At 43.8% G+C, this 13,432-nt stretch overlaps 1 protein-coding gene across 3 annotated transcripts in view; it reads left to right on the top strand.

Annotated features, from left to right (window-relative positions):
* Positions 1–1,718: 1,718 nt before the first annotated feature.
* The window catches only part of MARCHF3 (membrane associated ring-CH-type finger 3), a 154,503-nt gene continuing 142,789 nt past the window's right edge, over positions 1,719–13,432 (top strand). Inside the window, exon 1 of one of the 3 annotated variants that reach the window (XM_063724239.1) lies at positions 1,719–3,260. The gene's annotated coding sequence lies outside the window, so the exon portion shown is untranslated. Of the gene's footprint in view, positions 3,261–4,260; positions 4,822–4,843; positions 5,250–13,432 lie in introns of those variants that run through there. The other 2 variants (XM_002815834.5, XM_054555886.2) reach the window with 2 other exon arrangements.

The raw sequence follows: 13,432 nt of genomic DNA, 5'->3' as shown, positions 1-13,432 counted from the left end.
GCACCTATATTCTCTTGGGTAATAAACAATTTTGTATATTATAGCTCACGGCTACTTTTCCCTGGCATTCTTACATGTGAATCTGTCATAATTTGGGGTATTCATAATCAGTAATGATACAATTCATTTCTAAGGGATAATCCAGCTTTTTCACTCATTGGCTGGCCAGTTATTGTTCCCATACTGTTGTGTCAAGGGAACTAACTCCCATTAAGTCTAAAATCTAAGTGCCTATCATTAGTTATTGCTGTCATCTCTGTGAAATTGGTCATAAGTACCACTGCAGTTTCCCAGATAGGAAACTAAGATATGGAAGGTTGATGACATGCCCAAGGTATCAGAATGAATACATTGCAAAGCTAGTATTAGAATCTGCAGCTTCTGGGCCAGGCACAGTGGCTCACACCTGTAATCCCAGCATTTTGGGAGGCCAAGGTAGGTGGATCACGAGGTCAGGAGCTCAAGACCAGCCTGGCCAACATGGCAAAACCCTGTCTCTACTGAAAATACAAAAATTAGCTGGGACTGGCAGCACGTGCCTGTAGTCCCAGCTACTCAGGAGGCTGAGACAGGAGAATCGCTTGAACCCAGGAGACAGAGGTTGTAGTGAGCTAAGATCGCACCACTGCACTCCAGCCTGAGTGACAGAGCAAGACTCTGTCTCAAAAAAAAAAAAAAAAGAATCTCCAGCTTCTGATTGCATTTCTTTGCTAAGATCTTTAGCTCAACCTCTTTAAATTGTGAACAACTTTCTCAGTAAATGTATGTTGAGAGAGGTGGTAGGAGCCAGGGAGAGGAAAAAAATACTATCCATGTAAGTAAAATTTTCCTCAACTCTAGGTCTGCTTCTACAATTCTTCCTGTTTTGGTAACTCATTCCTATTACACCTTCAAAAACTTTAGGTAACCAAAACTTTTAGAAGCCGTATTCCTCCTTAAAGAATAAAGATGGTTTCCTCTCATTTCCACTTAAATACTGAAAGGACAATAATCTAATGAGATTAAAATAAATGGGCTGGGCGTGATGGCTCACACCTATAATCCCAGCACTTTGGGAGGTTGAGGTGGGCAGATGACTTGAGGCCAGGAGTTGGAAACCAGCCTGACCAACATGGCAAAACCCCGTCTCTACTATAAATACAAAAATGAGCCAGGCGTGGTGGCCCACGCCTGTAATCCCAGGTACTCGGGTGGCTGAGGCAAGGGAATCACTTGAACTTGGGAGGTGGAGGTTGTAGTGAGCCAAGATTGCACCACTGCACTCCAGCCTGGGTGACAGAGTGTGAGTCTGAGAACGAAAGAGAGAAAGAGGGAAAGAGAGAGAGAGACAGGAAGGGAGGAAAGAAAGGGAAGGAAGGGAAGGAAGGAGGAAATTGCACATGTAAATGGAAAGAAAAATGTAAATTGCACATGTAAATAGAAATTGTTCATACCACACTATTTTCCCATCTCAACATTTTCATCTCCTTTTTAGCAGGCAGTACTACTATAAATGCAATGCATTTGCAGTGCTTCATAACCATTGTCATGATGTCCCCTTTATGCAGCTACACATGGTGGGCCAATTCTACCACTACTGTTTTATGGCCAAAGAAGCAAGAGATAAAGGATGAGTGACTGCCAGGAGCACCCACCACAGCAGCTGTTAAGATTAGAACCCATGGCTCCTACGAATCACATCCTATTGAAATTTAGGAGATTCTAAAATACTGTCTTAGTGTCATAAAGGAGTGACAGTGCCTGAAGACAATCTTACCATCCACAGAAGAACAAGCTTTGCTTCCATGGTCCCACCTGAATCTTCTTATTCCCAAGCCATTCCGTAAATTTCTTCATCTCTTTGAGTAAAAGAAATTTCCTTTCACAAAATAGATTGGAACTAAATAAGTGACTTCTGCGTTCAGATTTTCATGGTTCTCTGTTTGTTCCATACAGATAGTGTGAGCATGGGTTATTGGAGTAGTAACAGATCTCATTTTCCCTTGTAGAATATGGGGATGGCCCAAACTCAAGAGATTGTTAGGGGCTCTTGTTGAAAATCAATTACAACAAAAGATGGTATGGAAATACGAATATAGTCCGAATATGCTGTCTTTTCCATGTCTTCTGGTCTACAAGGGAAAATGAGACCTATTACTTGTCCAAGAACCCATGGATGATCTTGTCTGTCTGAAACAAACAGAAAACCTTGGAAATGGGGACATGAAAGTCACCTAATTCTAACTTGTTTTATGACAGGACATTTCCTTTATTTCCATTTTTCATCATGTAATGTAAATACTAAAGTAAGTACAGTCACGACCTAGTGTTTGGCTCCTATTCCCAAAATGATTTTAAAAATAATAATCAACATCTATGAAAACCTTCACAGGGTACTAATATGATAAGCCTGTTGGCAAATGTTTTCTCTAGTTATATCCTGAAGTGTGGTACAGAAAAAAATCCAAGGAAGTATATTTCTTCCATAAGCATTTCCTGATAATTCTAGTCAAAGATGATGTTTCATGGCAGCCTCCATGAAAGCAAACAGAAAAGCACAATTTTAAAAACACATCAAAGTGGAGTTCTGCTAGAATCAGGTTGGGAGTCAAGTCTTCTCTCTCTTTGGCCTTCTCTCCCGTAAGGCACCTCTGGCCATGTCCCTACCCAGTCCAGACCTGGGCAGAAACCTGGTGAATATTCCATTCATGTGGTCTACATCTAATACTTTATGGGCAAAGGCCATTCTCCTAGGCCAGTCAGCAGCATGCTAAGGAACCCCTGGAATTGAGTCAGATGGTCTTCCTTGCCTGTAGCAGTCCTTTGGTTCACAAGATAGAAAATAAAGAACTTAAACATGGACAATGTTTGCATTACTGAGCAATTTTTCAGGGTCTGCAAAGGGCTATCCCTGCCCTAGTCTCTTGCCCTTCTGACAACCTTCCTATGGACCTTTTCCCATTGAGAAATGGAGCTGAGGAGACAGAGTTGAAACTCAAACCAGGCCAGAGCTCACCTAAGAGGGGCCATTTCACTCCTTTTCAGCCACCAGCCCTTTACATTCCTTCTCCCTGGTGACCTCATCAGAACCTTCTCATGAGAGGTCAGCTATGATGTAAGACCTTATAGAGGCCAGATGGCATTGAAATAACACCTGCAGCTCCCTTACATGTGAATAATTGCCCATACTGAGAGACTAAAACCCTTAGGACTTCTGGGACCTGAATGAGGCAGTGGTCTGAAGTGGGCTTGCGCTGGAAGCAAGACATTAAGTGGTGAAGGTGAGTATCAAGGCAGCAGGTTGTTTGACCCCTTTCTTGTTATGGGCATGCATTCCTTCATTCTTATTAATATGGGTTAGGTGCCTACCCATGGCAAGAGCAGTTCTAGGCAGGGAGAGGCCCCTACCCACCCAGAGCTGACGGTCTAGGGCTTGTTTACATTGTAGGTTTCAGCGGGAAAGCAAGAACACCCAACCCCCTGCTTTTGATTCTATCTTAGTAGGTCAGCGCGCCTGTGCGAGCACACGCTGCAGCCAGGGTAGGGGCTCAGAAACTGGTTGACAAGATGAGCAGTGGGGTCCTAGGGGGTTCGGCGGGAAGGGCCCACAAGGCCATATCCCAGGCTGTTCGGCCGCGAGTGACCCCTGAGAGGTCGGGATCTCCGAGCTCGCCCGATGTCTCCATCCCAGCCAGCCAGGAGCCTGCGAAGGGGAAGGAGGGCGGAAGCAGAGTGGGACAGATGTGGTTCGTTCTGGGGCTTCCTGTCCACGAAGATGGATAATTCTAGCGACCCGCCTGGGATTTTGGAATCCTGGCGGACCCAAAAGACAGCAGGTCATCGCAGAGGATGCCACCTCGCAGGGCAGCCCGCCCAGAGCGACGGTCTCACAGGTTCCGGCGCCGTCGAGCGCCCAAGCCTCCTGTTGGCCGCCAGCTGTGCCCGCGACGCCCTGGGTCGGGAGGAGGAGACCCGAGGCGCCGGCAAGTCCCCCGCTGCCGGTGGCCCGGAGGGCAGGGGTGAGGACGGGGACGTGTACTGAACTTTGGGAGGTTTGCGGGGCTGGAGTTTTGTTTCAGAGATAGCCAGATCGAGATCAGAACCTTTTCCAGAGAGCCCAGGTTTCCACTTGTGGCTGGGCGACCCCGTCCGGAACTCATCCTTTCTGGGCCCTCAGCTTCCTCCAGGCGGGGCTCCGATGTGGCAGCTAAGTTCCGCGCCTCCTGCGGGTGCCAGGTACTGGCGTGTTCGACCCGCGCTGCGGTTGGCTTCTTGCTCCACAGCGCTATGCGCCCGGCGACTCCGAGGGCTCCTGGTCTCAGCCAACGGCCTTCTTTCTGGGGCCGCCGCCTCCCTCCAGAGCCGCTCGGGTCCCATTGCAGAGAGTCCCGCAGCGCCCGCCGGCAGCCACGGCACTTCGCAATAACCAATTTCCCCGCCGCCGGCGCGTCTCGCCAGCCTGCCCTCGGCCGCAGGCGACTGGACGGCGGTTACGGGGCGGTCCCAGCGCCACCACGATTGGCTGTCGGCTCCGCCAGTCATGGGCTGATGACGCCCCGGGGCTGGCCCCGCCCCTCATGGCGGCCCCGCCTCCCCTCCAGAGCCTGGTCGTCTTAGCCCTGCTTTCCGCCTCATTCGTTGAGCAGGTCCGTGAATTGTCAGCGCGCTCCGGGCGAGTGTGTAGCCGCGGCGGCCGCCAGGCTTGCCGCACTCCCCCTGAGGTGCCCGCCGGAACCAATGTGCCCTGGTCCACTGGGCCGTGAGCAGCCACCGAGTGGGGGCAACTTGGCACTTAGAACCGCAGCAGGGACGTCGGTTTGCGATCGGGACTCGGCGAGGACGGTGAGTGGCCGCGCGCCGGGCTAGCGGCTCCTCTCGGCGCGGTTCGGCGGCCGCGAGAGGGGACGGGACGCGTCCTGGCGCTCGGCGGTCCGTTCGTCCGAGCGTGACCGCTGTGGGGAGGTCAGGGCTGGGCGGGATTTACTCCGTGCCAATATCCCCACTCCCGAACTTCTTGTTGTCAAAGCATCCCAACTCCGCCCGGGACGCGGTTCCAGTCCGCACCAACTTGGCGTAATTGACATGGGTAGGTGGGGCCGGGACGCGTCCCCTGCCCCTCTGCGGCAACGACATGGAGCGCTGGGGCGGCCTCCGCGCCCGCGGCGGGCGGACCGCGGTTCCTGAGAAATTACCCACGCTGTGTGCCGCACGATAAGACCCGGCGTTCGTGTCTGGATCCCCAGGCTGAGCGAGCGCTCATCGGGCTCAAGGTGGGTCTCAGCGCCAGAGAACTGGAGTACCAGCCTGGTTCTGTAGCGGGGGCTTCAGTGCTCTGCAGCTACTGAGAGGAATTGAGAGCACTGCTGGGCTTTGAACTTTCTAAAGTAATTGCTTTCTATTAGCACTTGAATCCATGACCCTCCTGAGGTGCTCGGACCTCCACATCTACCCGCAAGGGGTGTCCGAAGGACTTCGTTAGGACCAGGCGGGAGCTGCTGTCGGTTCTGGTGCCCAGAGCCTTGAAGAATCCTAGAGGCTGCGAAAGGGATTGCCAGCCTGGTCGGTTGGTGTTTGTTTGAGCACCTGCGTGTTTAAGTGATGAAGTTGAGTCAGGAATTGACAGCAGAGAACTCAAGGTTAAACCTGACACTCCGTTTGTGACTCGGTCTGGGTTAGATTGTTTTTTCCCCCCTAACGGTAAGGGGGTAAAAGCAGCTTGTTTTTCTGAGACCAACTACATGCATGTAGTTTATATTATGTGTGGACTAAATAGAATTCAATACGATATTTTCTTATAATTCTTATTTGACATGAATAAGAGCTTTTGAAAATACTAGACAGAAACAGGTCCAGAATTTGGGTATGTTTAGACCTTTGAAAATACATGAAAATGTTGAGATATGTAGTTCTGTATGTGTATATGAAGATGTAGATGTGCATATACACACATATATACGTGTATATGTGTGAGTGTGTGTGTATATATAAAATTAAAAGGTGAATGAGGTAAATATATGAAGGGGAAATTCAGCCTTGAACTTCTCTTGGGTCACAGAGATGGATCCTCTGAGCTGTGGGGTGTTAGTGAGTGTGTATGCGTAAGCATGTCTGCATCTGCCTGGTCTGTCTGGGTCAGAGTATGTCCATGAACTTTACGAGCGTTCAGTTCAATACCACTCAGTGCAGATTCCGCGTTCCTGTTTTACAGCCCAGCAGCCGCCAGCCGGCCCATCTGTTAAAACATAACAGTCCGACCACTGGGGTAGAGCCTGGGTAGGGGGCAACTCTTAGCAGAAACAACATGCTACAAACAAAGCCTGCCTCTCAAGTTCTATTTTCATTCAATATTTAGCCTGAACTTGCAGTTTTGGTGAGGGAGAAGGAAGTGTTTGTCTCTAGAAATGGCAAACTGCATTTTGTGAAATAATTATAGCCACGGCTTGGGGAGGGGGAGCTTGTAGGAGAAAAAAAAAATCCCTCCAGAAATGTGGTGCTTGTCACATCACCATGCAACACGGGTTTACAGCTTTGCAGTATGGCATGTATATCAGAAACCGTTTGCTGTTGCTTGTTAAAATAATGTATTAAAACTGAATCATTTTGCACCAAAAAAAAAAAACCTACCTTAATAGAAGTAAACAGAGCTTTATTGCAGAGGCTATAGTTAAGACTGCCTTGGTATTTCTAATGAAACATGCTTTTAGGAATTTATAACCTGGACATATATTCATAGTCAGTCTAATCACTAGTTGCAATGATTCACAATTTATGGTTTTAAAAGAATAAAAAGGCTTTATCACAAAAATTCTGATGACTAAAAGCGTATGGGAGGAGTATAATAGCTTAATAAGTTCTTGCAGCCAAGTGACTGATACTTTAAAAAACAATAAATTCCTTTAATAGCATAATTACTTTAGTGGCAAAATAAAGGCGGTATTTTTGAGAAGCATAGTTCATATTTTCCCCAATAATTTTATGCTCATAATTACATTTCAATAATGGTGTTCATTATATATGGGCAGAATAAACGGAATGGTTTTTAACGGCTCATCACAGGAAGTATTGTTTTCAATTTTATGGTGTATAAACATTTTGGGGAAAACATGCAAAACACTAATCTGTGAGTGTCTTTAAATTTCTAATAGAGAATATAGACATGATAATTTTCCCACCTTGATACGAATCATCCAAATTAACTAGGCTGTTTCTTAGAAATTCAGTTCTTTGGCAGGACTTTAGTCCCAGGGTTTCAATTTAGGAGTCTGGGATGGAGCTTAGGAATCTGCATTTTCACAAGCACCCGCAAGTGATTCTTATGCCAGGGATCCCTTCACTGTACTTTGAGAAACACTGGAATGGTGTTAATGACATAAAAGAACAATTATAGTCTGTGAGTTGATTTAACAAATAATTGTTGAGAAATGTCCAGGTGGCATTTACTGGCCATGTGAAATTTATAGGTAATGCATTAACTCTCTGTCTTCAACAATGGACCCCTTTTGTCTTACATCTGAAAGTGTTTTGGAATCCTCAGCTATCCCTATTCCAGGTTGGCCCTGATTCTAAGGAAGCCTGCCTGATGAAACAAGACCTGATGAATTTAAGACCCACCCCCCAAACCCCAGTCTCAGTTCCTTCACTCCCCACTCTGAGTTTGGTGAGGTCCTGGGATGCTCTGGGGTGACTTTGCCAGTCCTAATTCACATGGTTGAGCATTTCCTCCTGCAAGGTAGAATCCTTATCTTCATGAGGCACCCTTTTTCTCTTTAAAAGCTGTTCTAGAACAAAGCCCAGCACCTCAGCTGGGCTACTACAGGTCAATGACCTCCTTGGGAAGCTGTGACTATTTTGCTTGTGGCCAGGAAGAGTGTCCCAGGCCACCCACCCAGAGGCCCAGAGATTCTTACTTCCTGGAAGTCAACTTAGGAGTATTTTGAGCTGCCCAATTAATTGGGTAAATAGATTTTCTCATTGTCACAGAGATGTGGGTTGAGAATTGTTTGCTACCTCCCCTTTCACTGAGAGCACTGTGAATTTTTATTAGTTATTGCCAATTAGTTTTTTATTTATCATTTGATACTGACATTTGGATTCTGTTCTCCCATTTCAGACTGGCATAATTCCCCATTTAAGACTACTGAATAAGGTTTGAAAGAGAAAGGATCAGAAGTTACCCTTCCCTCTTTCTACCATCCAAGTAGCTAAAAAAACAAACGACTTCTTTCAGAGATGAGAAGTATCCTGATAACAAAAGGATGTGGATAGGCCGGGGTATTAAACTTGGATTGTTCCAGACCACTGGATCGTCACTGGGACTTTTACAGAGTAATTTCTGTTTAAAGAAGCACTTGGCAGGCATGTTGATAGGTCACTTATCTTAACAATCCTTTGAGGACAATGATTTTTTTCCACTTTGTTACAGATGAGCAAACAGCAGCTACAAACGGATAATATTTAGATCTTGTCTTTCACATTCAAAGATGACAGCAATAACTGAGAAGTTGGCCTTGCAACTTAAATCGTTTTGATTTAGGATCGTGGTGATATGATAGGGTTATGCTTAGTCGTTCATATCATCTACAGTTTTTTAACCTTTTTCTTCAAATTGTTTCTTATATTGAATGTGACCTTGTAGTAGTTTTCTTTATAAAGTTAACTACCATATATAATAATTAGTTCAATGACCCTGACCTTAACCAGACAGTCTTGACCCAGAGAGGCAAATAATTTGCTAAAAGTCCCAGATTACAAAAGCAGCAAAGCCTACATGTAGAATCCTTTAGACCTGTATTTTAGCCCTGTGCTGTTTTGTCTATTGTCATGTTAAGCTGCTAATGTTTTTACTCTGGCAAAATAGGGTTGCTTTTGTTTTATTTGCCTAGCTTCTGTGTGATTGGATAGACTTAGAAAAATGGAAAAGCTTAAAATATACTATCCATGGCCCCTGATCATACAATGGGACTGATTTCTGCCCAGTTACAAAAACTATAGTAGAATGCTGCTTTTCTTGAAACTGGGCCATAGGTCATTGCAAGCTTCTAAGCAACAATTCTATTATAACTTTTTTTTTTTTTTAGCTATGGCATTCTTCTGGCATCTAACTTTCCTTTGATAAATTCTTTTCAAGTTTTTTATGCTTCTTTTCTTACCCTTATCCCCATAGCAAAATCTGCTTGTAAAAAATTCACTTTTTAAGTCAGTCTGCACTCTTAACATTTCCCAGTTCTTCCATTTTAGCCATTTTACCATTTCTCCTCCGAAATGCCCCCTTAAGTTCCCAACCTTCACTTTAGCTTTCTGGGTCTAGTAATATCCTCTAACATAGGACAGTCATTGAGCTACAGAAGTTTCACAACAGCTTAAGCTTGTGGATTTAATGATAGCAGTAGTAAGAAAAAAGAAAAAGATGAAGGATAATACTGAAGTCATGTTGATATGTGTATCATATTAGATATTCCCAGCTTACAGTGTCAGTGGGAAATTTAAGATCCAGATGAATGAAGTGACAGATGCACTCATCTGTGGCCTCACAGACACTCTCCTGATACAAGCTGAAAAATATAACTGAAGACAGCATCCTGGGTTACAGAAGGAAAACAAATGTTAAGCTCTGAGAAAAGAACTGGGCAAAAAGTGAAGGGTCAGTGGTGGGATGGGTAGGATGGTGGAAAAGAAATACCTCCAGTAAAATGCCAGACAGGGTGGTAAGAAATTTATAGAGGTGCAGACGGTTTGGAGTTTCTTGGGGGCATTGATTCTGTTTTATATTGTCCTCACAACCTGCTCACCCTGCTTGCTTTAAATCATTTATTATAGCAGCAGGCCTTCCCCTGGTTAGTTTCTTTTTTTTTTTTTTTAATAAGTTTTTCCTTCTCATCTCTGGGTCTAATCAGAGGCATATATAATAGTGTGGCTGCTCTGGAGTACTTAGGAAAATCTGTGATCAATATCACTATATTATAAACCTATGGCTGTTTTGTTCTATTTTGCAGTGTTTTCTTCCCTGTTATATTAACTCAGTATCTGTGTTTTAAACAATATTTTATTAATCTCTGCATAATGTTACTTCTTGGCTTACTCCTTTTGGCTGGAACTATGTTTTGAGTAATCCGTCATTGGACCACCATTGATCTAATGATGTATTTATTGCTCACTATTGCAGTACTGGCAAGAAACCCAGTGTGGTTCTAAAAATTTGATTAAAAAGAAATCAAGTTTTTGCAATGTGTAGCCATCCAATTATGTTAGGAGCTGCCGAATATATTTTATGCTAAAATATAAACATATTTCAAGTGAGCAAAATGTGCTGTTTTTGAAGGCTTTTAAAACTTTTTGCTATGAAATCATAGAACAGCAAGAGACCTCATAATTGGGAAAATTATGAGTACACTCCCCCACCCCTGCCAAAGGTAAGATGTGGTACTTTTTCAGATTATACCCTTGAACACTAAAATAGATAGACTTATCTTTTTAATTGACAATAATGAAAACAGTGGTGATGAGAACTAGCTCCCAGTCCTTAAATGATATTTCAGGTAATCTTTACAAATGAAAGTGAGCTGAAATTAATTAACAAATACTAATTGAGTACCTATCATGGGTAGTACTTCTCTACTTAGCCAATTCAGGATTCAGTTCAAATACTAATGCCTTTGGGAAGCTTTTCCCTGTCCCCGTTTGACCTGATGTCTTCTTCAGGCAGAACCCTTATCTCCTGTATTCTCCCTCTTGGAGCCCCTTGAGGGAAGGGACCACACTTTTCATCTTGTAGCTTCTCAAGCAAGGTTACTCAAGAAAGAGTTGCTGGGTGTACTAGAGGCTACAAAGAATTACAAGTGAACATTTACAAGGCCTTAAAAGGATATGCATAAAGATAGTTCACCAAAAGTTTGAATGGTAGCAATAACTGAATCCTAGTGTTCAACTGTCAACTTTAGCAGTGATCTCAGCACTTCATAGAATTGTTATATCATCCATTCCTGCTCCATCCATCTCCAAAGTCCGTCCGTTTCATTTCTACCTTGCCTCCTCCTCTCACTACCTTCCTATGTGTCTTCTTTAAGGATGTCTTCAACTCCCACCCTAGGCTAGGTCATCTCCCCTGATTTCTCTTTTGTTCCCATACCCCTTGTCATATCTTGAAAAGGCAGCTGACTCATGAGTCCTACTTTGAAACTTGGAACAGCTTCACTGTAATGTCGTTTGAAGTTGAAAATGGCTTGGTTCCTTTTGTCATCCAATGCAGGTGACTAAGCTTTGGCTGTGGGAGGTTTAGGGGCCTTTGAAGAGCAAAATGGTGCTTGACCTAGAGGCTGCTAATGTCTGAAGTTCAGCACGAAGGGGAAGCTTGACATTTATTGAGGGAACCTTTTTTTATTTTTTATTTTTATTTATTTATTTATTTATTTATTTTTGAGACAGAATCTCGCTATGTCACCCAGGCTACAGTGCAGCGGCACAATCTCAACTCACTGCAATCTCCGCCTCCTGGTTCAAGTGATTCTCCTGCCTCGGCCTTCCAAGTAGCTGGGATTACAGGCACGCACCACCACACCTGGCTAATTTTTGTATTTTTTAGTAGAAATCAGGTTTTGCCATGTTGGCCAGGCTAGTCTTGAACTCCTGACCTCAAGTGATCTGCCCACTTCAGCTTCCCAAAGTGCTGGGGTTACAGGTGTGAGCCACCATGCCCAGCCTGAGGGAAACTTTTTAAAAAAAATAATTCCAGCAATTTTTTATTTTATAAACTAATTTTTATAATACAGTTGACCCTTGAACAACTGTACAGGTTTGAACTGTACAGGTCCACTTATATAAGCAGATCAAAAATAGAGTATTGGCAGGGTGTGAAAGCCACATATAGGGAGAACAGAGTTTTTGTATGTACATGGATTCCTCAGGACCAAATAGGGGACTTATATTGGTGGATTTCATTATATGTGGATGTCCTGGAACCAGTCCCTCATGTATACTGAGGGAAGACTGTAGTTTTCATTTATAAATCTCCTTTTCTTTAGAAAGCACCCTCTACATAGTCATGTTTAACACATGGTCTGATGGCTTAGGTAAACACTAGTCCTGGGCCAAGGGTTACTGAGGTCATGTACAGACCATGCGTCCATGTGTAGAGACCAAGGATCAGCTGAATTAAGCCTAACTACCTGAAGAGGCCTTTAAGATAGCCTTTTTCTATTGGATCTTATTGGGCTTTAAATGATTGCAAGAGATCAAGGTCCCCTATTTTCTGTCTCATCTGGGAGATTGAGCCTCACTTAACATAGGTGCTTTCTTCCCATATCTGCCTGCCAAGAAGAAAATAGAGAATTGAATGGTTAAGCCTAGGAGGTACTTAAATGTTTAAGGCCACATAGAAGATGAGTAACCCCAGATTAGGTCATGAACTCAAATGCTGGTTTCTCTTGGGTCTTGCAAATCAGGAGTAACTGTTTCTGCATATCCTGGGGCTTCTGCTTTTGCCTTTGGATCTAGGGGTTGGGAGGACTCAAGGGACGTTCCAGATGAGGGTGTAGAACCAATTATGTGCGGACCCTTTCTTGCAACTAGTAGATGTTCTCCCTGTGGAAATTTGCTTTGGCGTTTTCCCATATCTGCTTTTCAGTAACCTAACTATTAAATCTTATTCCTCTTACACTTTGCACATACTGAGGTTCTCAGTCAGAAAGTTCTTACCTTTTGTTTCCCTAATTTCAACTTACTCCTTAATTCAGCCTCCAACTTCCAATACTGTTTTCCTTCCTTTGATATTCTCTTTTCCCATCTTTTCAGGTAAGAACTCCGCTTTATAAAAGCTCTGTTACCATCAGTGTCACCATTAATCTTTTCCCTTTGAGAGTAATGCATTTTTGACCATTCTCAAAGGACTTGCTTAGAACATTCCAATGTGATTTTCCGAAGGGATATTACATGCTCTGACAGCCTACACAGTAAAAAAGCGATTAGCCTCACAAAACCTTAGTTCTCACCAACCTTACCCATCCTTGCCAGTGATACCTCTCCCTTATTTGTCTAATTACTCTTACCACCTGCCGCTCACTTATCTATCATTGAGAAACAAGATCATATGGCTCAAATAGCAACACACATATTTATTACAACAAGATGAGGTTTTCTATAACACCAAAACAAGTATACACAGAATATGGAGAAGGGCAGGCCTACCCTGTTTTCTTTAAAAACAGGACATGTGGACTGATGTGTCTTTTGTTGATAGAGTCTTAATTTGTTGTTTTCACTAGCTATGGTCTGTTTCTCTTTTGAGGCTAAGTTATTACTTTTATAGCTAATGTCAACAGTTGTCACTTTTTTCATTCCCTTCAGAATTATTGCCAGTGAGTTTCGGGTTTTTCTTCATTTATTTTACTCTATTTTTTGTGTTTTGGGTGATCTACCTAATTAAGTTGTGTTGTTTCTAACCTCTTCATTTATTTTTCTA

This window comes from Pongo abelii, chromosome 4, assembly GCF_028885655.2.
Source record: "Pongo abelii isolate AG06213 chromosome 4, NHGRI_mPonAbe1-v2.0_pri, whole genome shotgun sequence".
NCBI classification, from domain to species: domain Eukaryota; kingdom Metazoa; phylum Chordata; class Mammalia; order Primates; family Hominidae; genus Pongo; species Pongo abelii.
Note: the sequence above shows the minus strand (reverse complement) of the source record. Positions and strands in the feature narration are given on the sequence as shown.